The sequence below is a fragment of the Camelus bactrianus genome, chromosome 8, assembly GCF_048773025.1.
Source record: "Camelus bactrianus isolate YW-2024 breed Bactrian camel chromosome 8, ASM4877302v1, whole genome shotgun sequence".
NCBI classification, from domain to species: Eukaryota; Metazoa; Chordata; class Mammalia; order Artiodactyla; family Camelidae; genus Camelus; species Camelus bactrianus.
Window position 1 is genome coordinate 75822286 of NC_133546.1, and position 24666 is coordinate 75846951.

General features: G+C 38.0%; 1 long non-coding RNA gene across 5 annotated transcripts in view; it reads right to left on the reverse strand.

Annotated features, from left to right (window-relative positions):
- Positions 1-1894: 1894 nt before the first annotated feature.
- The window catches only part of LOC105078934 (uncharacterized), a 73356-nt gene continuing 50584 nt past the window's right edge, over positions 1895-24666 (reverse strand). For 2 of the 5 annotated variants that reach the window (XR_012508778.1, XR_012508773.1), the window contains exons 3-4: positions 5883-20525; positions 1895-5787 (exon numbers count right to left, since the gene is read on the reverse strand). This is a non-coding gene — a long non-coding RNA (uncharacterized LOC105078934). The remainder of the gene's footprint in view (positions 5788-5882; positions 20526-24666) is intronic. The other 3 variants (XR_012508776.1, XR_012508775.1, XR_012508774.1) reach the window with 3 other exon arrangements.

A 24666-nucleotide genomic window follows, 5' to 3' on the forward strand; every position in this document is an offset into this window, starting at 1 on the left:
TGTAGTTGATGTCGGTGGTGCTGACACACCTTCTCCTTGAGAGCAGCTGCTGCAGGTGCTTTCCCAGCATCTTCCGGTGGATTGACTCTAAGCGCTGTCTGGGCTGAGTCAAAACCTCCACGGCAGAGATTCAGTCCCCGCCATGAAAAATCACCTGTCACTGTTTCAATGACTTATTTCTTTCGTGTAATGACTACTTAAGTTAGAGCATGACTTCTTTTAAGTTTAGCTCAGTGTCTGAGGGAGAGTGCCGTGCTGTCTTTGTAGAAGAGGCTCAGTTTGCAGGGATTCAAAAATGACTGAAGTTCCTTTCGTTTGGGGTGGAAAGTGGAGGCGCGATTGTTATTGTACAAAGTAAGTGAGGTCATAACAGATTTCACGTTAACTGACAGTCGGTTGCCACTGTAGACAATTTTGTAGATGAATGTTTCAAAATCCGCAGATTTTCAGCAAGAACTGCACACACCCTCAACATAATACACATATTACTTAAGGGCTTTAGGACCTCCTAAAGTCGCCGATGCAGCCCAGGTCAGGAAATTCCTTCATTAGTTCATTTCATGATCAGAGATGACCTCTGCCCTCTACATTTGGGGGTGTATTATCCCCAAAAAGGCTTTCAGAAGATGGCATCTTCACCCATAGTGTCTTTCTTTAATTTGATAATCAAGGATTATGTGAGTTAGCAGGATCTACTGGCTGTTGAAGGTGTATCAGTTCAAGTCTTCCACAAAGCTCATACCAAGACAGGATTAGAGGTGCGAGAGATTCCCCGGCAGGAACACCCATGGAGGATAGAAGGGGCGGGAGCAGGAGGTGGCAGGGGAACCTTCAGACCTGGGAGAGGATCTGGTACCTGTGAGAGCATAAAGGGAAGGAAGGCTTGGCAGGAAGAGTCTCAGCCAGGCCATTGGGAGTCCAGGAGTGAAGGCTGTGTGTTCCACACTGAGCGGGGTAGCCTCCCTCTCATAACCTGACCTGCCCCACCTTTGCCGGGGAGGAGCTTGGAGGATGCATGGTGGACAGGATGCTGCCGCAGATTCGAATATGTAGGAGGCCGTCCATCACATGAGTCCCTACGCAAGGTTTCTTAAAAGGGTTTCTAGGCAGTGATCTCCATGGCCACCACCCTGGGATAACAGGGGCTTTGTAGGTGCAAAAGCGCACATCCTTACATTTTGATAACCGCTACTCTTTAGCTAGTATGCCTCTGCCCACCAAAAATGATCTCTGAATCCCAGCGAGCTTTTGATCTCTGAAAAGCCTGTTTTAAAACTAGATCTTAATAAGTTTCCCAAAATCATTTCAGAAAATGCATTTAAAATATAATTGGCTAAACCTAAATGAAAACACCCAGGTCTTCATTCTGAATTCAGTTGCCACTGTAGATAATTTTGCAGATGAATGTGATGAAACCCATAGATCTTCAGGGAGAATAAACCTCCCAAGATGGGCATGGTGCTGGATAAAGGCAGCCACAAGTCTCGTTGATTATCCTCTGAAATCCGTCTGAAATGTATGATCTTCTCGATAGTAAATAGGGGATGAGACAATAAAAAGTACTCAACTGTGAGAAAGGCAGACATTTCAATCCTTCTTTTGCAACATTAAACAATACAGCCTGCAATCTAGAGTGACAGGAGGAGAGAGCCAAGTGCAAAATGATGGCTTTGAGCGTGCAGGACTCAGTTAAACCCTGACCCCATTCCAGGGTGCAGCCCCAGAGCGACTGAGTGTACACCATGCCAGCTGGACTTAATGGAAGCCTCTCTCTTTCCATTTTTTTTCTTTTCTTTCTTTTCTTTTTTCTTCCCTCCCTCCCTCCCTCTACCTCCCTCTTTTTTTTTTTCTTTCTCTCTCTCTCTCTCTCCTTCCTTCTTTCTCATGAAAGGAATTCTTTAAGGTCTTCTGGATTCATCTTTTTAGCAAAAACCAAAAAAACAAAAATCAGTTGCTGCATTTTAGAATTAAATGATACACTTTAAAAGAGAGTATAAATTAATCATCAAGCCACTTTTTCGCCCCAAATCCAAGGCTACCCATAGATTCTATTTGTAACTTCTTCAATTAAAAAAGCAAAAATTAACTCAATAGCTGTAGGCAGTTGAAACTTTAATGAAACTTGATTAAGCCAACATTCAATTAAAGGACAATGTAGGTCACAATTAGAAATAATTTACAGAATGAATGGGAAACACCTCTCATCCTGCTGTGACTAATATTTTTAAGAGCCGTCGCACTCCCTGTCCTCCGTTCCTCCCTCCGCTGGCTTCATCTACGTCTCGTCCTGGAAAGCAGCTGTCTCTGGGGTTACAATGACATCTATGTGCAAATTTCCTAGAAGACATTCTATATCTATAATTTAATACAATTAAATATATATTAAACATAAAATAAATGAGTATGTAAGTATATATCCATTATATGTATAAAATAAAATACGGATTTTTATTAAATTTTCACTATAGCTGTGTGCGAAGTCTCCCTGTCCAGAAATCCTGCTCGCCCACTTCCGGCCGCTGTGGAATGGAGAGGGCGTCCCACGGCGGTCCAGCCGCAAGCGACCCTGTGAGCAGCCCATCGCTTCTGCCATTCCTTCTGGCCTGAAGGATGGGAGAAGACAGAAAGAGCACCTGTCCCTGGACGTGGATGTGGATGGCAGGCAGAGCCCTCTAGTCCTCCCTGTTCAGGACACAGAAGCCACACCTCCTTGGGGGACCCAGGCACCCGGGGCGGTTCAGACTTCTGAAGTTCTCCCCATCAGCTGAAGAACGCAGCACAGGCTGCCAGTATCCCCTGTCACCTGAGTAGAAAATAAATGGAACTGCAGGATATCCTTTGTCTGGTTTCAGAATGTCCCTTGGTGTTTGAACGCTTCTGTTTTCAATGACACAGAATCAAAGTAGCCTATCTTAGAGAAGCGAACACCCCTAATTTATTTTTTTTTGGGGGGGAGGTAATTTGTTTTTCTTAAAAAAAAAAATTTTTAATGGAGATGCTGGGGATTGAACCCAGGACCTCGTGCATGTTAAGCACGTGCTCTGCCACTGAGCTATACCCTTCTCCCCATAATCCCTAATTTTTTGAAAGATTTTAAAACAGGCTTTCACGATGCCTCTCAGATGATTGTGCGGACAGACTCACTGATGACCTTCCTGCTTCCGGGCTTTCTTCTGTTTGTTTTGCATTCTCTTATTTTGCTGTGAAAAAGTGTCTTGTCCACTGCCGTATTGAAACATTCTAGTACAATTCTTGTGGGATAAAGTAAAAAATTGCTTGGCAAGGCATACCCCTCCCCTCCAGCCTCATCGCCCACCTTCACGCAACAACATATCAAATTTCTAGGACTAAACCCCCAAATACATGGGAGCTGTATGATTTGTGTCTCTTTCAGAGATTCTTGACATAGTTAAGAATTGTTATGCCTGACAAGCCACTAGGAAACCTGTGGACTGATTTTTGATGTTCCTTGAACCTCCTGATATGACTTACTCATTTTGAGTGAGATATACCTTAGAGTGTTTTTTGTTTTTGTTTGTTTTGTTTTCTTTTTTTTGCAGGGGAGAAGCCCCAAGTTGTCTGTGAATATTTTCAAGTGAGTCTGAACCCCAAAAGGCTCAGAACCGTGGTAAATCCATTGAGAGCTTGAGTACAAGTGAACCAAATTTGATAGAACAGTATACAAAATAAGAGTGGATGACAGTGTTTTAGTCAGATCACCAAGTGAGAACCTCATTGTAAAATGTAAAAACTGAGCGCCTGGGAATGATAATGACTTGCCTGGGGTCACTCACACACTGAACAACACAACTTAGATTTAATTGTGCATTGTCTTCCCTTTTGTTTGCTATTTCACTGATTTTATTTTTTTCAGCTAGAATAGAGTAGAAGCTACTAGAAAGCAGGGATCTTGCCTTGAAATGACGACAACGACGATGATGATGATGATGATGCTAAAGATAATTTTGAAGGAAATGGTGATTAAGTCCCATAACTAAAGTTAACTGTTAGTGCGTAGAGAACCAAGATACAAGAAAGATAGTTCCACAGTGCTCCTTCTTACGTATTGAGAGCAATCTACTTCTTAAAAATCCTGAATAATGAGAATTTACTGATTTCAATCAAGTACATTTAACAGATTAGGCAATTTCCAAATAAATGTGAGGTTTTCTAAATGAAATACTCTTGAAATGATGGACTCACGAATTTGCATTTATTATTTACTCAAAGCAGAGGAATTGCTTTACCATCTTTGTTTAACCTTTACCAGACAGTTGAAATCTTCCCACTGTCTGTTCTACCGATTTAGAAGAGGTTTTAGGAACGGCTTTATTTTGTTAGTGAACTAAAGCGCCCTCTACTGTTTATTTTATGTCCTCACAGTCTAGTATCTGATAAGATGCTTGATTTAGTAGAAAAGTGGTCCTTAAGGAAATAACAGCAGTAAATTAATTTCTGATAAACGCAAATTAAAACGATGGGTTATATTATTAAAAGGAAATTGTCCTTGACTAAGAATTTTTGAAGCGTTTATACATTTTATAATTTGATTAGTAAATACAGCTCCAGTTATTTGCCATAATATTTTTGTCGCTTATATTTGACCCTAAAAATGAAAATCCCACTTTATAAAGAGCACTTCCAACTTTTGATATTGGTTTAAATTCACTTTATACAGCTTTAGCTAGGTTGACCAATATCTTTTTAAAACGATGGATCAAGTAGATATACTCCCAATTTAAATATACAGAAGCATTAAATCATTAAGGGCTAATCATGACTACATTAATGTAATTAATAAAGTTCACTGCCGAGAAAAACTTCCATCTTGTTAAGATGTCATGCGATTAACATTCTGAATCACTCAAAAATAGAGTTATCCCAGAAGTTTACATGTTTTGATTGTTGTAAACAAATTTTGACTAATGATTATGCATGACTCTTCACCAAAAATTTCAAGTCAGATTTATTTCAGCCACTATTACTAATAGCATCGTTAAAAAATACATAAATGTCATCTCTAAGTCTTAATATTTCAGTTTTCTAAGACGCTTAAGCAGCTTTAGGATCTGTAGAGAACATTCTTATACAAGCTCATAAATCTAATCATTTAAGAACGTTTCTCTCTTTCTCACTCTCTTTTTCATAGGACTGTTGCATCACTGCCAAGCTTTTGAAAATTTTCTAGCTGTTGGTAGCTATTCAGTTCTTGCACAAAGACACAAATCCTGGCCGCTGGCCTTTTGGCGTCTGCTAATATTTTCACAGACCTCGATTGAACTTTCAGTCTGTTCGTGGGACTTCAGAGGCTGACAAAAGAAACAGCTTCTGTTTGTCTTTTTTCACCCTTCACTTTTAATCCTTTCCATAAGCCACTTGAAAGGACCATACAAGGCAGTTCAGGGATAAAGGGAGAAAGAAGAAAACCTGTGTTTCCTTAACAGTGTTTGAGTGAGTCTCCATTTTCTTCTCACCCAGAGAAAAGCAAATTAAGCAAACATTAGAACTTGGGGCAATCTGGTGCACATAACTAAGATTAGCATTGGACGAGCCTCAAACGTATCACACAGCCATTTAAGCCTCTCTTGTGTGCCAGAATGAATCAGCAGAAGCAGCCGCAGAAACACATACAAAAAAGGAAAAGTGCTTTAGCAGTGGCGCAGAACCAGGAGGGCCGGCCAGAGAGCAGTGAGCTCAGCCTTAACACAGCGACAGCATCCACGGTTGCTGTAACAGGCAGGTCCCTCTTGGGCGGGTCAGTTGGGCGTGCTCCCTTTTTCTGAAGCCCTAGGGGGAAGAACCATTTCAGTTGCCTTTGTCACCCTCAGCAACTCTTCTCCAAGGGACAAGGCATGGCCTGTCTGGTTGATGACTGATCTTACCTGCTTCCCAGAGTCAGCACATTCGCATCAGAGCTCAGATCACCTCCCGGGAGGTGGAAGGCTGGTCTTGGTGGCTGCAGTTCAGGCTGTGAGGAGCTCCTGTGCCCCCTTGGATCTCCCGCAGATGGGTGGCCCTGCTGCTGTCATAGCTACGGGCGCCAGTCAAATCCACTGGTAATAAAAATCTTAGGTGGACACCTGAAAAATGATAAAGGGCCAATTCACGGTGATGCACTTTGTCTCTGATATGTTTTCTCCCATGCTCTGGGGACAGCTGTATCGTTAGCTGGGGAGACTGCTGGGGACATTGTCGGTGGACAAGCTTTGCACACTGCAAATCCTCTCAGCCAGTGAGCTGTTTCATTTTCTTTTTCTTTCTTTTTAAATCCATACTGTCCTGAACGCCTTCTGCAAGATACCGTGCTTAATTTGCTGTGGCTGATCTTTCTGGCCTTCATGGTCTGGTGAAACTTTTAGACCTGTAATGTCAGACAAAATGTGTGGGAGTAGAAATGTGGAAGAAGTTGCAAATAAGGGACGCTTACCATGATGCGAGTTAAAATCCAAGTTTTGCAGTACCTTTGAAGAAATGTTTGCTGGAACACAGAATAAAAATAAGTGACAGTTTCGGGTTGGTGGGAGTTCTTTAAGGTCCTGAGGATCATTACTAACTTCATGGTGGTCCAGGAGGATTGGCTGAGAATCATACCAACGGTAGGTGGAAGGAACTGTGACTGGCTTCGTAGGATTTGGAGAGCACAGGAGCACAGGTGCTGGATGCTACAGGCAGCCTGTCTCGTTGGGAACCAGCCCTGGAATCAGCCATTTCTCCTAGAAGCCTTAGTTCCTCTGAGTGAGGACCAAGGTCTTGGTGCCAGGTTTGCTGCTCTTGGTCTTTGCTCTTGGGCCCTTCCCATAAAGACAGCTGGAAAATCTACGTGTGTGTGTGTGTGTTCATACGTATACACATATGCATATACCTGCATACCAATATACTCCCATACATATATACATACGCATACATATATGTGCATATATGTGTATGTATATATGTGTATACTTGCAAACCAGCTTACATCATACACATATACATGCATACGTATGTGTATACCTCTGTCTATCCACCTCTCTCTCTAAAGTCTTGAGTTTATACCAATACCTCCAGTTCCAATCCACTCCCAAAGGGTTCTCTTTTGCCTTCTAGCATTCCATATTTGTGTGTTGGTCCTTCTTTCCATAGTGAAAAGTATGGCTTCCAACACCATCAACACATGTACTCATTTGGTCGATTCTTTAGTATGTCTGAAATAGTTTCAGAATTGCTTTGCTCATGCCATGACAATAAACAGTCTACAAAGGTGAATTTGGGATTTGTTTAAAGTTCTCCCTCCTACCCCAAGGGTATATAGTCAAATATTGTCAAATATTTATAAATTACTCAGATTGATGGTTCCTCCCTGCTTCCCTCCCAGCATGGTATTCCATTGTGTGTGTGTGTGTATACACCATAGTTTATTCACTCAACCTCCTATGCCTAGACATGACAAATAATATTCAGTGAAAGACTTTGTGCATATAGTACATGCATATTTTTATATTGTCGGGGATACATTTTCAGGATAAAAATTCATGGAGGGAATTCTGTGCTGAGATTTAGTTACATATAGCTGATGCGAAATTCTCAAATTCTCCTCCACAGAGGTGGTACCACACTGTTTTTTGTAAACGGAAGGAGATTATTTTTCTTCCAGTTTTAGTGAGATATAATTGACTTACAGCACTGGATAAGTTTAAGGTGTACAGCATATGATTTGACTTATATATACATCATGAAGTGATTAGCACAATAAGTGATTATCATGGACATCCATCATCTCGTAAAGAAATAGGCAAATTTTTTTTCCTTGTGATGAGAACTCTTAGGATTTACTCTTTTAATAACTTTCACATATAATGTACAGCAGTGTTAATTATAATTATCATGTTGTACTTTATATCCTTAGTATTCATTTACCTTATAATTGGAAATTTATACCTTTTGACTGCCTTTATCCAGTTTCCCCTCTCCCCATACTCTGCCTCTGGTAATCACAAATTTAATCTCTTTTCTTTGAGTCTGTATGATTGTTTTTGTTTCGAAGTGTAATTGCCCTACAACGCTGTGTTAGCTCCTGGTTCACAGCACAGGGGTTGTACCGTCTTTCATGTCCAACGGCAACGTGGCGGTGCCTGTCTACACTGCCTCATCGTCAGAGAATATTGTAGAGCTTTTGAATTTTGTCAACTTAATGGGTGAAAAATGGAATTTCATTGTAGTTTTAATTTGCATTTCTTTTCTTTGAATGAAGCTGCACATCTTTTCTTATGATTAAGGGCCATTTTTATATTTCTTCTTGAGTTGTTGTCTCTGCCCATTTTTCTACAGGTTGCTTTTTATCAGTGAAACAGAACTCTCAATAAATGGGGAACTTAACCCTTTATCTGTGATACATGCTATGACTCTGTTCTCCCAGTTTGTCAGTTGTCTTTGACTTTAACCAATTTTTTTTCTTGCCACAAAAAAAATTTTTATTAGTACGTAGTCAAATATAACAATCTTTTTTGAAATTGCATCTGAGATTTTAGTCACAGTTAGAAAGCCTTTCCTTGCATGTGCGTTTTAGAGGAATCTGCTCATGTATTCTTCTGCTGTTTGCAGAGATGTACTTTATATATTTGTGTCTCTGATCCATTTGGAGTTTATTCTTGGATGTGACAGAAAGAATGGATCTGCTTTTATATTTTTCCAAACAGCCATCTAGTTGTCCCTACACATACGTGAAACACAGCATCAAGATATCTGCACCTCCAGTGATTCAAGGTACCACTTTGATCATAAACTAGATTTTGTATGTAGTTGGATCGATAGCTCGAGGTTTTATTCTATCCATTGATCTGATGGCTTATTCTTGTTCCTGTTCCATACTGTTTAATGAAAGCGCTTTGTAGTGTATCTTTAATTCTGCCTGCCCCTGCCCTCCCCCCCTTACAGGTCTTCATAGTCTGTCACTTCCTAGCTACTCTTCTGTTTTTTCAGTTTTCAGTAAAACTAAAAATTTCATCAACACCAAGGTGGCTTTCACTATATTATCATTAATAAATCATACTAGTTTTGGATTATGGGACCTGCTTTTGTAAATACAGGGCAATAACAGCCATTATTCCTGACTGTGAAAAGTACTTCATCTATTTAATCTCTATAGGATCCTATAAAACTTATGTTTATCATCAAAGTACATTTTCTTTTGTCTCTAGCGTAAAATAACATTTACAAAATTATATTCCTAATAGGATTTCCTAAGAAACAACTATTTCTTCCATTAATTCTGGAAAAAACTTTAGTAATCTCAAGGCCAGCCACACATACTAGCTGATCAATAGGATTTTATACTCCACTGACATAGTCCAGAGCTTTAAAAAATGCATCTCAAAAGATATATCATATCACTTTATTCAATTTTATGTGGCTGTAATAAGCCAATGAACCATCTCATGAGCGCTTAACTTTCAGAGGAGATTGCCCTCAATTTAGAGAACTTTCACTTTAGAAACCTTCGTGACTATTATTGCTGTTGAAACTTTTAAGCATTTTATCATTTTTATGTCATTGGTGAATTATCATTTGATACATTTTTCCATTTTTCTATTAAAGTCTCTATCTTAATTATTTGAGTGCTCACATATTATGACTGTTTGTATTCTCACTGTCACAAAATTTGTAGATATTTCTCCAAATTATTTTTCATAGTTTGGCATATTTTGATTTGTAAGGTCTTAATTATCTTTATATTGGTCCTTTATCTTGTGGATTTTTGAAAATTGCTTTAATTCTTAGAAAACTTTCTCTCATCTTTAGATCATATATTCACCTATTTGGCTTTTAAGAAATACTTAACTGTTTCATTGAGTTACAATTTATTTTACTCTACAAGGTGAAGAACTACTTTTTGTTGTTAACTAATTGTTCTAGTATGATTTACTAGATAATTTAATCTTTATTGTTTTTTAATGATCTTTATCATATACACAATTTAAAAACTTGGGGGCGAAGGTAATTAGGTTTATGTATTTACTTATGTTTTTAGTGGAGGTACTGGGGATTGAACCCAGGACCTTGTACATGCTAAGCAAGCGCTCTACCACTGAGCTATACCCTCCTCTGACAACTTTGTAAACAGGCTTTATTTTCTATTTCATCAATATATTTGTCTATTTTTGAATAGTACTATTGTATTTTAATTACTGTAGCTTACAACAATTTTTAGTATCTGGGTAAGGCAAGGCTCAATGTACTTCTTTCAAAATCTTCTTGACTCTTTTCATCTATATTTTAAAAATAGATGAATTCTGTGTAATTTAATAATTTTTTTTTTGCCCAAAACTAACCATATTTATTCATTTCATCTCACGTTCCCCAGCAGACTCTGTCATCATCTTCATGCTGGTCTGTGTACAGTACTTGCATGTTTCTGTGGGCCAGACCTTTGGTTGGCTTGGTTTGTTCCCTGCTCTGGTTTCTCAAGGTTGAAATCAAGATGACATCAAATCTGCGTTCTTTTTTTGGAGGTTCTGGGGAGGAACTGGCTTCCAAGATCATTCCTTCTGTTGGTAGAATTTAGTTGAATGTGGTTGCAGGACTGAGCTCCTCCTCTCCCTGCTGGCCATAAGCTGGTGGTTGTTCTCAGCTTCTAAGGTCTGTCCACATTACTTGGCTAGCGTTATCAAGGCGGCAACGGTGGGTCAATCATTCTCATGCTCTGAGTTTTTCAGACTCTGCTTCTACCTCACCTCTTCTCTGCTCCTCTCTTCCCCTGCATCTCTCTGACTGTTGTCTTTATTCTGCATATGAAATTTAGGGCCAGTGTATCCAGCTTTATAAAAAAACCCATTGGAATTTTTATTGGAATCAGATTACACTTGTAAATTAAGGAGAATTGACAATTTGATGATGTTGAGATGTGCTAAGAAAGAATAAGAAATGTCTTTCCATTTTTTCAAGCCCATTTTTGTGTCTTACAGAAGTGTTTTATTGTTTTCTTCAAATAGATTTGGGGCATTTCTTATGAAGTTTGTTCCTAAATATTTTATCTTTTTTGTTATCTTGTGGATGATTTGTGCATTTATTATATCTCCTAACTGGTTATTATTTTTGTATATGACTGCTACTGACTTTTACATATTAATTTTATATCCTACTACTTTTATAATTATTTTATTGTTTGAATTCATTTTAGCATTGATTCTCCAGGACGTCCCCTGCATACAGTCATGTCATCTGCAGATAGAGATAGATTTATTACTTTTGTGCCTCTGGTGGTTTTCTCTAGTCTAATTGCATTGATTATTACCATTAAAAACACTAGACACCAATGGAGATAATGGGCTTCCTGACCGTTCTGGTTTGGATTTGCATTTCCCTGAAGACTCGTGATGTTGAGCAGCTTTTCATGGGTCTGTTGGCCATCTGTGTGTCTTCTTTGGAGAAATGTCTATTCAGGTTCTCTACTCATTTTTTGAATTGGGTTATTTTTTCTTTTGCTGTTGAGTTGTACATATTCTTTGTATATTTTGTATATTGACCTTTTATCAGACATGTCATTTGCAAATATCTTTTTCGTTTCCGTAGGTGGCCTTTTTGTTTTGGTGATAGTTTCTTTTGCTGTGAAAAAACCTTTTTAGTTTGATGTGTCCCAGTTGTTTATTTCCTCCTTTCCTGAGGAGACATATCCAAAAAAATTATGCTAAGGCCAACGTCAAGGGTGTGCTGCCTATGTTTTCTTCTAGTTTTATGGATTCATTTAAGCTGTTATTCCATTTTGAGTTTATCTTTATATATCGTGAAAAAGTTGTCTAGTTGCCTGTAGCTGTCCAGTTTTCCCAGCACAATTTACTGAAAAGGCTGTCTTTTCCCCATTGTATATTCTTGCCTCCCTTGTCATAGATTAATTGCCCATATAAGTCTGGGTTCATTTCTGGGCTCTCCATTCCGTTCCGTTGATCTGTGTGTCTTTTTTTTTTTTTTTTTTTCTTTTGTGCTGGTAACCATACTGTTTGATTACTGTAGCTTTGTAGTATAGTTTGAAGTCAGGGCTCATGATACCTCCAGCTTTATTCTTCTTTCTCAAGACAGCTTGGGCTACTTGGAGTCTTTTGTGTTTCTATACAAATCTTAGAATTATTTGTTCTAGTTCTGTGAAAAATGCCTTTGGTATTTTGTTAGGGGCTGCATTGAATCTGAAGAGTGCCTTGGGTAGTAAAGTCATTTTAACAATATTAATTCTTCCAACCCATGAGCATGGTAAATCTTTTCATTTGTTTGTGTTGCCTTCAGTTTCTTTCAGCAATGTCTTATAGTTCTCTGAGTATAGCTCTTTTACTTCCTTTGTTAAGATTTATTCCTAGCTATTTCATTCTTTTTGATGTGACTGTAAATGGGATTTTCTTAATTTTTCTTTCTGATAGTGTATTGTTAATGTATAGAAACATAACAGACATCTATGTATTTAGTTTGTATCCTACAACTTTACTGAATTCATTTATTAGTTCTAATAGATTTGTGGTGTCATTTTTAACATTTTCTGTATATGGTATTATGTCATTGGCAAATTGTGACAGTTTCACTTATTCTTTTCCAACTTGGATTCTGTTTCTTTCTTTTTCTTGTCTGTTGCTGTGTCTAGATTTCCAATGCAATACTGAATAAAAATGACAAGAGTGGGCATCCCTGTCTTGTTCCTGATCTTAGAAGAAATGCTTCCAGCTTTTCACCTTTGAGTATGATAATACCTGTGGGCTTTGTCGTATGTGTCCTTTATTTATGTTGAAGTATATTCCCTTTATACTCTGTTGTGAGTTTTTATCATAAATGAATGTTGAATTTTGTCAAAAACTTTCTCTGCATCTACTGAGATGAACATATGATTTTTATTCTTCAATTTGTTAATGTGGTGTATCACACTGATTGATTTCCATATATCAGACCATCCTTGTATCCCTGAGATAAATCCCATTTGATGATGTGATATGACCCTTTTAATGTACTGTTGAATTTGGTTTGCTAATATTTTACTGAGAATTTTGGCATCTATGTTCATCATTGATATTTGGTTTTGTTTTATGGTGTCTTTGTCTGGTTTTGATATCAGGGTAATGCTGGCTTCATAAAATGAGTTCAGAAGTGTTCCTTCCTCTTTAGGATTTTTGGAATAGTTTGAGAAACATAGGTATTAACTCTTCTTTAAATATTTGGCAGAATTCACCTTTGAAGCTGTCTTGTCCTAAATTTTTGTTTGTTGAGAGTTTTAAATTACTGATTCAATTACATTGCTGGTAATTGGCCTTTTCTACTTTCTATTTCTTCCTAATTCAGTCTTGGGAGATTGCAATTTCTAGAAATTTGTCATTTCTTCTGGGTCATCCATTTTATTGTTGTATACTTGTTCACAGTAATCTCTTATGACCTTACGTATTTCTGTGGTATTGGTTGTAACTTCTCTTTCATTTCTGATTTTATTTATATGGGGCCTTTCTTTTTCTTGATGGGTCTAGCTAAAGGGTTATCAATTTTGTTTCTTTTTAAAGAATCAGATGTTAGTTTCATTGATTTTCATTGTTATTTTAGTCTATATTTTACTGATTTCTGCTCTGATCTTTATTATTACTTTCCTTCTACTAAATTTGGATTTTCTTTGATCTTTTCTTTTTATTTCCTTTAGGTATAATGTTATGTTTTATTTTTTGAGATTTTTTTTTTAATTTCCCAAGATAGACTTGTATTGCTATAAACTTCCCTTTAAGAAGTGCTTTTGCTGTATCCTATAGGTTTTCGATTGTGTTTTCATTTTCATTGGTATCCAGTTTTTTTTTTTTTCTCTTTCATTTCTTCAGTGACTTATTGGATGTTTAGTAACACATTGTTTAGCCTCAATATGTTTGTGTTTTTTGCAGTTTATTTTCTTATAATGGATTTCTAGTCTCATATCATTGTGTTTGGAAAAGATGCTTGATATGATTTTTATCTTCTGAAATTTATTGAGAATTGTTTTGTGGCCTTGCATGTGATTTATCCTGGAGAATGTTCTTTGTGCACTTGAAAAGAATGAGCATTCTACTGCTTTTGGATATAATGTTCTATATATATCCATTAAGTCTATCTGGACTAATATGTAATTTAAACCAGTGTTTCCTTACTGATTTTCTGTCTGGGTGTTCTGTGATGTAAGTGTGGTGTTAAAGGCCCTTACTATTATTGTGTTACTGTCAGTTTCTCCCTTTATGTCTGTTAATATTTGTTTTATGTATTTAGCTACGCCTATATTACATGCATATATCTTTATAATTGTTATATCTCCCTCTTGGATTGATCTCTTGATCACTATGTAATGTTCTTGTCTCTTTTTACAAACTTTGTTTTAAAGTCTCTTTTGTCTGATGTAAGTATTACTACCCTGGCTTTCCTTTCATTTACACTCACATGGAATACCTTTTCCATTCTCTCACTTCCAGTCTATGTATGTTTTTAGGTCTGAAGTGTGTCTCTTGAAGGCAGGATATATATGGGTTTTATTTTTGCATCTATTCAGCCACTCTGTGTCTTTTAATTTGAGCATTTAGTCCACTTACATTTAAAGTAGTTATTGATAGGTTTGAATTTATTGAAATTTTGCTAATTTCTTTTGGGTTGCATTATAGTTCTTTTATTTTTTTTTTTTTATAACTTCTTCTTTTGTTCCTCTCGTCTTCATTTCCTTTCCTCTTCTCTTCCCTTGTGGCATAGTGACTATCTTTAGTGTTATGTTTGGGTTCCTTTTTTTCTGCATGTGTATCTATTATAGATGTTTGGTTTATAGTTACCATAAGGTTTATATATAGCAATCCATATATGTGTGTATGAGTATTTTAAGTTGCTGATCATTTAAGTTCAAATGCATTTCAGCAACCCTGCATTTTTACTCCCCCTCAACATATTTACTTTTTTTGACATCATATTTTACATATTTTGTTTTGTATATACCTTGACAACTTATTTCTGACATTAATTTTACTACTTTTGTCTTTTAGCCTTCCTACTAGTTTTATATGTGGTTGATTTACTACCCTTATTGTATATTTGCATTTACCTATGAGATTTTTCCTTTTGTATTTTTCATGTTTCCAGTTGTGGCCTGTTTTTGTTTGTTTGTTTAGAGAAGTCACTTTAAAATTTCTTGTAAAGGTTTGGTGGTGCTGACCTCTTTTAGCTTTTGCTTGTTTGTAGAACTTTGATTATCTCCACCAAATCTGAATAAAAGCCTTGCTAGGTAGAGTATTCTAGTTGTAGGTTTTTTCCTTTCATGACTTCGTATTGTGCCATTCCCTTCTGCCCTGCAGAGTTTCTGCCGAAATGTCATCTGATAGTTGTATGGGAGTTCCCTTGTATGTAACTTATTGCTTTTCCCTTGTTGCTTTAATATTTTCTCTTTAATTTTTACTATTTTAATTACAACATGTCTTGGTGTGGACCTCTTTGGGTTGATCCTGTTTGGGACTCTGTGCTTCCTGGACCTGGATGTCCGCTTTCTTTCCCAGGTTAGGGAAGTTTTCAGCTATTATATGTCCAAATATATTTTCTGCCCCTTTCTCTTCTTCTTCTGGGACCTCTATAGCACAAATGTCAGTACGCTTGATGGTGTCCCACAAGTGTCTTAAACTGTCCTCATTTTTTAAAAAGTCTTCTTTTTTTCTGTTTAATTTCAGTGATTTCCACTACTCTGTCTTCCAGCTTCCTGACCCATTCCTCTATATCACCTAATCTGCTGTTGATCCATCCTAGTGTATTTTTCATTTCAGTTATTGTATTCTTTAGTTCTGTTTGGTTCTTCTGTGTATTTTGTAACTCTTATTAAATTGCACAGTGGGGAAAAGAGTCATTGCCCCTACCCCAGCTTCATTCTTTTGCATATAGCTGTCCAGTTTGCTCAATACCATTTATTGAAGAGACTATCCTTTTCCCATTGTATATTCTTGACAACTTTGTTTTAAATTAATTGACCATATACGTGTGGGTTTATTTCTGGCCTCTTTGTTCTGTTCCATTGACCTATATGTCTGTTTTATGCCAGTACCGTACTGTTTTGATAGCTATATAGCTTTGCAATATAGTTTGAACTCAGGGAGCATGATGCCTCCAGCTTTGTTGTTCTTTCTCAAGACGGCTTTCGCTGTTCAGTGTCTTTTGTGGTTCCATACAAATTTTAAGATTGTTCTATTTGTGTGAAAAGTGCTATTGGGATTTTTATGGGGATTGCACTGAATCTGTAGATTGACTTTGGTAATATAGACATTTTAACAATATTAATTCTTCCAATTAACAAAATTAATTGAGAAAATAACTTCAATGAGCATGAAGTATCTTTACATTTATTTTTTCTTGTCTGCCTTTCCTCGGTGTGCTACAGTTTTCAGTGTATGGGACAGGTCTTTCGCCTCCTTGGTTAAGTTCATTTCTACGTATTCTATTCTTTTTGATACAATTGTAAATGGGATTGTTTTCTGAAAAAATTTTTTAAATAGAACATTTTATTTTGTGACAATTTGAATCACATGAAGTCATGAGAAATAATACAGAGAGATCCCATGTACTCTTTTTGCAGTTTCTCTTAATGGTAGATCTTGCAAACCTATAATACAATGATCATAATCATAATATTAACATTTATACAACAACCAATCTTATTCAGCAAGATCTTTAATTTTCTTCATTTCTTTCTTTCCTTCTACCACCTCCTGTTTAAGGAGTACAACCTCTTCTTTCTCTTAAATCTTCTCCCAGAAGCACTGCCTCTCTGAGGCTGCCACTTAAGGTCCTGAAAACTTTTACACTCCCTTCCTGTAGCCAGCCAAGGCTGTGAACTGCCAAATCCTAACCTGTGTTCAACATTTTTGTGTTATACTTCCTCCTGTTGGCCCCCTGGCCCTGAATCCCTGTACCTACAGGCTTGATGGGATGGTTTGCAAGTATTCAAAGCTTTGCTAGAAATTTTTTTCCCCTCATAAGTGATTTGAAGTTTGCAGTGTTTTCTAGCTCCTAACAATGCTTACGTCATAGGTTCTGTATACTTTTATTTGTTCTCCTTGTTGACCTTACAGTTATTTTGGGAACGTGATGGGGAGATTTGGAATCAAGCTGCTGCTATTGTTCTTCAACCTCATTTAATCTCTCTAACAGCTTTATGAATTACTGTCAACCCTCAGCCCTTTGAATAGGAGGAAACTGAGGCCCAGAGAAGTGGCACCAAGAAGTTGGCAAGTGATGCACCAGGAATTGCTGATACACATTTAATAAAATCTCAAGAGTGAAATGACAGGAACATTTCTATCGCTTAGGTCACTGCTATCACACAGACCCACAGTGGTTACTGATGTTACTGCTTGAGTATCTCCAGTGCTAAGGGACTCACTGCCTCCAAATGAGTCTGCTCCATCTTTGCATTCTCTAATGTGGCTGAGAGTCCTTTCTTATGCTATGTTGAACTCTGCTTCTGTGTATCATGGCCCTGGTACCAGTTATGTCAATTTTATGCAAATGAAGTTCAAATCTAAACCCTCGTCCTCACTCTTAGCGCTTTGTTGTTGGAAGTCAGAAAGGCATCCTATTCTTCAACAAGGCTTATCTGAGTCTCCTTTGCCAGTGACTGTGTTGTTTTAGGCATGTCCTACTTTACTTATACCTCTACAGAAATGACAACAGAAGGTCTTGGAAAACCTGACCAACATAAAATAGAGTACACTGATGTGTGGTCCTACTCTGAACATGAGCTATATGTCATATATGTTGTATTGTGGGTTTTTTGGACTGTCGTGTCACTCTTTGGGCTACAAAAGCAATGGTCAGGAAGGGCTCCAAGTCTCTCCTGCACGTGCTGATGACAAGTCACGTGTCCCTTGTAGTCCCCGCCCAGTTGCTGTCTGACCCCAAAGATTGAACTTCTGCATTTACAGCTACTCAATCCCATTGTATCCAAATCGGCCTTTTTGGCTTCCTGAGATTTCACTTGGACTTTGACTCATCTATTGTAACACTCTGCTTCCTTTAAAAAATTAATCATGACTCCAAAAATGTCTTTATCTTAGTGAACATAAAAATGTGGTGGAGGACAGGGTTGAAAACTGTGTTCTGTGGCCACTCAAATTTCCCCTCTAAAATTGATGATTCTTAAGGCAGAACTTAAGGTATGTGACACCTTATGGGCAGAATATATCCCTCTTATTCATCTATTCAGTATTTTTAAATGTACCTGAAATTGTAGCCAAACATTTGACAATCTTGTGAAACAAGATTTTCAGTTTCAATTTCAGGTAAATGGGTGAAATCATCTCCCCTTTCAATAGACCAAGTCTTCATTCTTCCCCTTTCTACCCCCATCCTAGCTCATTTCTCAAAGAATGAAATTCACACATGTTCTTTTTAATAGGTACCACTGTGTCATTTGGGTATCTCCAGTACAGTGATACCACATACTTTCTATGAGCCCTTTCTCAGTGTGTGTGTACATTTTAATTTTACGTTAGTGGGGTTTTTTCTCCTCCTTAGGCAAAATGATATTCCCTTGGCCAGACGGCTGCCTACACGTTCCTAACAATAGGCGGTGATGTAATCACAGGTTTGTTCCCTGAACAGGGGGGATTATCACGTATTGTAGGCATAAAAAGTTTATTTCTAATCAAGACAGCAATGGAAATATTTCACAGGAATTTATCTTCTGTAAAGTTCTGCTACATAATATATATCTATATAAGCTTAATACAGTGAATGACCATGTAGTTCTAAATGGAAGATCAAGTTTTTTTTTTTAAATGAAAGTTTGTCACATTTGGATTTATATCAAATCCCCACTCTCCTAACAAAACAACCCAAAGGCTCAGCACAATTAGGTAGATCTTAGATCAAACCGAGGTCTACTGGAAGAATCACACTTTGGGCAGCGTGTAATCTGTGTCTAAACTTTATTTGCTAGTTGCTATTCCCAGCAGAAAATGCTGGTGCTGTCCAAGTCATCAAGAAAGTCTTCATCCTCTAAAATACACAAAATAGGGGTGCTCTTTTGGGTGTGCTGAGAGGCAGGGAAGTCTTGATTTCCCAGTCCCTTTCCCAGCCTCCATATCCCCTACCCCGATCTCCTCTTGCCTCCAGCTTTACTACAGATATACGCTACTCTCTGTGTTCTACCTGGTTCTACTTTTCTGAAAAGTCCTTCCAAATGCAAACAAACTGAAAAGGTTAAATTGAAAAAAGTGAGTAGATGAGTAATCAAACCAGATGTCAAGAGAAAAAAGAAAGATGTCCCTAGAAAGCATTTTAAAAATGATTTCTAACTATAATGGTTTAAATTTAGAATATTTAAGCCAAGAGGTCTCTATTACTAGTAGTGAAATTCACCTTAAGTTACATTTACTGTTTATCCTGTCCAGGTTTTCTTTACGCATAAATAAAGCGAACAGGCAAATTTAAAAAAAAATACACAAAACGTTTGATATATATGTAGAATATGGAGAAAAATGACGGAAAATGGTATTCCAAAATAAATTTGCATACTAATCATTATTATTTAATATAAACAATAACCTTGGTATATTTGAGGTCTGTCAGATTTCTAATGGTTTAATTAACACAGAAGAAATAAGAATTCTTATGTTAAAAATAGTACTTTATAGAATAGTTTTGAAATGACTAAATTATAAGGATAAAGAGGTTAATGGTTGCCAGGGGTTAGGGGTGGTGGACGGAAGGGAGGTGGGTGTGACCATAAAGAAGGAGATCTTTGTGGTGATGGAATAGTCTGTGTACTAATAGCAGTGGTGGTTACAGAAATCTACATACATGTAATAAAACGGTACAGGACCACACACGTACACTGTGCCAATGTCGGGTTTCTAGTCTTGATGGGGTACTGTAATATTGTAAGACACAACTATTGGGGGAAACTGGATGAAAGGTATGTAGGATCACCCCATACTGTTTTTGCAACTTCATAAAAATCTCCAATTATTTCAAAATAAAAAATAAAAAAGCAACTTATACATTCTATTCATTGTACATAGATCATTCTGTAAGTTAGTTATTTGCCAAGGTTAAACATATACCCAGGAACCTCCCTAATCATTTATGGAATAAGGCAGGATTATAAACAAATAGACAATAGCTTAAAAGCTACTGAACGAAGGGGCAGTAATGTTGTGATTAAGTAACATTACAGAGTTAGAGTAATCAAACAGGAAAAGGTTTCAGCAACTAACAGAGCTAAACCCCAAGACTCAAGAGGTGACCCTGCTAATTTAGGGGACAGCACGTCCTCTTTGTCTTCCGTCTTACCTGAACACCGTGGCCCCCGAGGTCATTCAGTAACTCAAGTAATGCAGCAGCCTGGGTCCCCAGGCCCTTCTGTTCCCTCAAGCTTCAGGACACTGAGCCTCAGCAGCGAGGTGCCGACTCTTGGGGGTTCCCTGCTGCTGACTGTCATGGTGGTCAGGGCTACCCAGCCGGCTGTGTGGTGTTTTCAGCCGGTGGATTTGGAAATCCCCAAACTCTCAGCTTAAACATGAGAACCTGGATAACTGGGGGGCTGCCTATAAAGAAAGCAATACATATATGGATGATGGTGTAACTGTATGGAGTCACAGTGCTTGAGTGACAACGTAAAGAAGGGTGAAGTCACGTATCAGCTCGCACCACAGAAACTTAAGTGTAGTCAGAAATTTGAGGAACACCCAGGACACTTGTGCATTCTTTAGCTAACATTATTGCTGACTGTCTGCTGCCAGAACTTGACTCTCAGAATTAACAAAGGCAGAACGATTTCTCAAGAGGCTGTCAGATCATGGCATTAATAAGCACCAGACCAAACACATGGGCCAGAGGCTGACAGAGACTTTTTTCCTACATGCTCTGAATCTTGGATTAACCGTAGACATCAGATTACAGTGTTTTTTCAATTGAAGTATAGTTGATTTACAGTGTTCTGTTAGTTTCTGGTGTACAGTATAGTGATTCAGTTGTACATATATATATTCTTTTCCATATTCTTTTCCATTATAGGTTATTGTAAGTTATTGAATATAGTTCCCTGTGCTATACAGTAGGACCCTGTTATCTTTTTTTCTCATGTTTTATTTTAACTTTTTAATTTTTTATTGAAGTATAGTTGATTTACAATGTTAGTTTTAGATGTACAGCAAAGTGATTCAGTTACATATACACATACATATATATTTTTTCTTTTTCAGATTCTTTTCCATTATATGTTATTACAAGAAATTGAATGTAGTTCTCTGTGCTATACAGTAGGACCTTGTTGTTTATTTATTTTATATATAGTAGGTATTATCTGCAAATTTGCAGTTTTAACGCACTTTCATTACTATGGTAAAATCAGAAGGCAAGTAAAAGAACTAAGTTCAGGTTCCTGCAGACCTGCAGTACCAAAGGAGAGCTAATGAATGAAAACAATTATGAACTGTTGGGTCAGAGAGACCTGGATTCGAGACATATATCTGGCATCAACAAACTATGGAAGTTTGGGCAAGTTATTTAGGAAAATTATCAACGTTAGGGTAGGTTGTGTTCTGGTTGCAAACACTCTTTCTCTATTCTCAACCCAAATCTCAGGGAGTTTACCAGAACAAAAACTTCCTTTGTATGTCCAGACTGGTCCAGGAGAGGGATGCTGTCCAGTAGTCACTCAAGGATCCAGGGTGACAAAGGCTCCATTTTGATGAGTGTTTCACCAACACAGGTAGGAAGGGACACAGTGAATTGTATGCAGGCTCTCAGTGGTTCCCTGGTAGATCTGCCCTCATTTCATTGACTGAACCGAGCAAGCCCCACAGCCACACCTAGCCTTGGAGGACGTGAAAAAGAGCTACTTTCTTATGCACCAGAAAAAAAAGGAGGATCTTGAATATTTGTCAGAAACCCAGTGACTACCACATTTTCTTAACTCTTTCGATTTCAGTTTCCTTCCCTGGAAAAATTGGGACAGTGATACCTACTCAGAGGGTCCTTGTGCACGAAGCTTAATGTTTGGGGGTGGATCCAATCCACTGCCCGGGTTGGAATCCTGGCTCCAGGCTTGTCAGCATAACCTTGGGTAATTTTCCTAATCTTTCTTGTCTCAGATTCCTTATCCGAAAAATAATATTAGTGCCTATTATTTAATTATGAGGATTACATCAGTTAATATAAGCAAAATGTTTAGCATAGTACCTGGTACAGAGCAAGGATTTTAAGTATTTGCTTTTGGCCCCTAACATGGCTTGTGGAACACAGAGAACGTTAGTGATGGTCGGTGGTTATCACAGTGATGGTGATTACCAGGACGGAGGCCATGCTTGTTGTCAATGAATACCATGAGGAAAAATCTAATCGGATTCCAGCTAGTGAGCTGGAGTGGATTATGTAGAATTCAAAAAGGTTCACAGGAGCACGAGAGGCTTCCTGAAGAGGTAATGACTTCTGTCTGCTCGCCACTGGTGTCCAGGGCCATCGCTGGGCTGGCATATCCTGGAGACGTGTGGGTATCTGCGGAGCGGGACGGAAGGGGAGGTGCAATGACTGCAAGGGAACCACCACCGCCTCGTCAGAGCTCCGGGAAGGAGGGCTTGGCCCCTCCAGCACCCTCACGTGACCGGGCTAGCAACAACACCGAAAACAAAACGATCTTAAAATGCAAAGGTGGTTTTAAAGACTTTTTTTTTTTCAGGAATGTGTAAGCGTAGGTGTTGAAAGCATTTCAGTACATCTAGAAATTTACAGCCTCCCAGTGACTGAACGACACCTGGAGACCTGGCATCACCAAACTGCAGAAACTGTTTTACCCTGTGAAACTTAGAGGTTACAGTAGGACAGATTTTTCTGAATCAGAAAGGAAGCACTTCAAGGCCATCCTTGGCTTTTTGGTGACAAAGCTTTCCATGAGCTCAACATCACAGAATGTTTGGCTGTCACTCCAAGATCACAGGGTATTTTTCTAGTCAGTCTGGAGGCAATTTTTAATTTTAATCGTGATTATTTTTATGATCATCGAGACTATCATATTTGTCTGTTTTTGACTTGCAGGCTCCCAGGGAGAACATTACAGAGCTGCATTAACCTGAAGACTCTAAAGTGCACTTAGTTCAAATTCTCCTAAAAGTAAACTGTCTTTAAGAACGTGCCATTTGGTGCAGCCATTATGGAAAACAGTATGGAGATTCCTCAAAAAACTGAAAATAGACTTACCACAGCATCCAGCAATCCTACTCCTGGGCACATATCCGGAGGAAACTCTAATTCGAAAAGATACATGCACCCCAATGTTCATAGCAGCACTACTGACAATAGCCAAGCCCTGGAAGCAACCTAAATGTCCATCAGCAGATGACTTGATAAAGAAGATGTGGTCTATATATAGATATACACACAATGTAATATACTTAGCCATAAAAAAGAATAAAATAATGCCATTTGTGGCAGCATGGATGGAACTAGAGTTTATCATACTAAGTGAAGTAAGTCTGAAAGAGAAAGAAAAATACTATAAATCCACTTATATGTGGAAGCCAAAAAAAAAAAAAAAAAAGACACAAATGAAATTATTTATAAAATGGAGACAGACTCACAGACATAGAAAACAAACTTATGGTTACCAGGGGGAAAATGTAGGGGGGAAGGATAAATTGGGTGTTTGGGATTTGCAGATACTAACTACTACATATAAAGCAGATAACAAAGTCCAACTGTATAACACAGGGAATTCTATTCAGTGGCCTGTAGTAACTGGTAATGAAAAAGAATATGAAAAGGAATATATCTATATACAGATATGTATGTACACACACACATATAACTGAATCGCTCTGTTGTACACCACAAACTAATACAGCATTATAAATCAACTACACTTTAACAAAAAAAAGAAAGAAATCAAAATTTTAAAAAAGTATCAGTTTACTTGGAGAGAGACTACTATTATTTTGACCAAAATTACCATTTTTGTGTATAGGACTCTCCCAAGCCCCGCAGGAGTGGCATCTCCCAGCTATTGTGACAACCCAAAATGCAGGGGCACGTTTCCAACCCCCTCATGGGGCTGTGCTGTCCCCAGGTAAGACATACACAGGGAGCTTGTTAGCACATGTGACTTGATATATGAACGAGGCAAAGTTTTCTAGTTTTGACTAAATTATAAAAGCTCCCTCAAGCTGATTTTTGAAGTTGAAGCCTTTTTTTCCTTAAAAAAAATTAAATTTAAGATAGTTTTAACAAACACAAAACACTCCTTCATTCAAATAAAAGACAAAAATTCAATCACAATAACCATTCTAAAGCAGAAAAATAAAAATGCCAAATTTGCACTCCATTTGTATCGCTGACTGTGAGTGGTAGAGGGTTTATATTTTTCTAGCCCAGTCCCGGGTTCCCTGGCAGTGGAAACACTCTGTCGCATCAGAGGCACGCCAGCGGTGTCTGCTTCTGTTCTCATATGGCTGCTGACGGCCGTGTAACCCTGGGGAGGTCAGTGAACCTTTTGGTGACCTGACCTCCTCCCCTGAACCATGTAGCAACATGCAGTAGATGAATTCCTTTCCAATCAGCCATTTCATCCTGATTTTCCAGGACGTGGAAAAATTGGGGTTGCATTGGCACTGTGAGCTTTTGAGAGGAGTGGTGTTCTGTGAAATGGAATAATACCTTGAAGAAAAGATGTTTACTTAAAAGTCAACTTGCCAG